The 1,999-nt window shown below is 37.1% G+C and overlaps 1 long non-coding RNA gene across 1 annotated transcript; it reads left to right on the top strand.

Moving 5' to 3' along the window:
• The first annotated feature begins 418 nt into the window (after positions 1 to 418).
• Positions 419 to 1,726, top strand: LOC131908424 (uncharacterized). The gene is made up of 2 exons (XR_009378590.1): positions 419 to 520; positions 1,532 to 1,726. It is a non-coding gene; the product is annotated as an uncharacterized LOC131908424 (long non-coding RNA).
• The last annotated feature ends 273 nt before the right edge of the window (positions 1,727 to 1,999 follow it).

Genomic DNA, 1,999 nt, shown 5'->3' on the forward strand with positions numbered 1-1,999 from the left:
GGACCTAGAGCTATTCACAGATCACTGACTAAAGGCAAGCTTGAGCCAGGCCCGCACGCCCCTAGCCCTCTCCAAAGAACTAAGGTCACAAAGACAGGAGGCCCCAGAGCTTTTTACCACAACCTCAAGGAAGGGAGAGGACAGACAGGCTTTCTGCCCTCCTCTCCTCCGTTCCTCTCACTGCACTTTTGAAAACAAGAACTTCACTCTTGATCCAGAATTACTAAACACAAAATTTCCTTCTTTTGGATTCTTCGTGTAACTGTTTAGCTGAATTGATTGTAATTTCATTAGTTTGTTCTTGCAATAAAGAGAGCACCTAGGAGACAAGGGAAAAAGCAATGTAATATTCTCAGACATCACAGCTTTCCCTGACCTGATGAAATCCTTTGAAACAAAACATCACTTGGTTTTCCCACCAGGCACTTCTGTATGAAATAAAGTCACACGTCTGCTCTGGTCACCCTGACAGCTCCTGTGACAGACATTTCCAAATCAACTTTCCAGAAGCCACATCTTGGTAAGTCGAAAGAGCACTATATTTAGCTCTTTGGAAATAATTCGGAAGTGCAAACTGAACTTGAAAAAAAATAATAAAAAGATGGGTGATTTGGGGGAACAAGTAACAACCACAGAATTCTTTATTCCTGAGTAATTCATGATCTGCTTGATCTTTGTTTTATTTCTTTCCCTCCCCAAAAATTCAATAATTATGACAGGCTTGACTCCCTCAAGGTTAATCACAGGTTTTATCCTAGAAGATCATTTTCCTTATTGGCAGAAAATAAAGCCTTTCATTGTATAAGAGAAATGGGCCAGGGGTACATGAAAATTCAGTTTTGTTTTTAGCATTAATATCAAAACACGTATAGCTCAATATTTGTTTCTGAAGACAATATCACATTGTAATGAAAAGTAGTCACCAAAACGATAGGAAAAGAATGGGATAACTTTTCCATATTTTTGGAGCTTTGTTACTCAGGATGAGGGTGCAGCTCTTAACATTGAGTGCATTGTTCAGTTAAAGAATGAACATGGAACAGAATAGGCAACATCTTCCTTATTTCCTAGTAAGATAAAAATCACCTATAATGTAGACATGTTTTCCTTAGCTGTAGCCCACAGAATATTACCTTTGACATATGTCATTTGGAAAAAATCAAAAGGCTATACTTTTGACGAAACACATTTTATTATTTGTAAAGAAATTTTGCAAAGATGTATGGTATGATCAACTTTGCTTATGACCATGGGAAAGTGATCAGTCTATTTCAAGATACTAAGGGATCTGGTATATTGAAGGGCCACAAAGCACGTTTATTGATTATATGTCACTCATAGTTTCATTATTGAATTTGTTTAAGAAATACAAACATGAAAATTATGTACATAATGTACATAACATCGAAATTATGTATCTCAATTACTCTAGAGTTACCTCTGACTGCTACAGAAGGTAAACATAAGTTAGGTTCCATTTTCTTTGTCCAGCCAACGATGGATCCTGCTTAACAGTTCAATTTTGTTTTAGAGTCAACTGGAGAATGACACCTAAGTGGTTGAAGGGAAAGTGAGAAGACAATTTGGCACAGATTATTGGTGGACAGTAAGCTGGTTTTAAGACGTTGAAAATTCACTCGGATGATGGAAGAAATGCAGTATCAACAAACTTACCTTGACATGTAACATCAAGCCTGCTATTAAAACTCTGGAGTGTTCATCCTCAGTGAAGATGTAATAGGGAAATCCCTACTGAACACTTACAAATGCATATACCACTCTACACTCTTCTCTGCTTCATCTTAGCCCTCACGGCAACCCGTGAAATAAGATTCTTTTTATTCTCATGCTATTTGTAAGCCTAGAATTTATATGTAGTTCACAAGTCACAAATTTACAGTAAGGATTTCTAACCTACTTTGAAGAGTGTGTAGGAGAGTATGAATGTATGTGTTGTAAATGGATAATGTGAGCCTGTTCACAATACATTCAGGAGACA

The sequence above is a fragment of the Peromyscus eremicus genome, chromosome 4, assembly GCF_949786415.1.
Source record: "Peromyscus eremicus chromosome 4, PerEre_H2_v1, whole genome shotgun sequence".
NCBI classification, from domain to species: Eukaryota; Metazoa; Chordata; class Mammalia; order Rodentia; family Cricetidae; genus Peromyscus; species Peromyscus eremicus.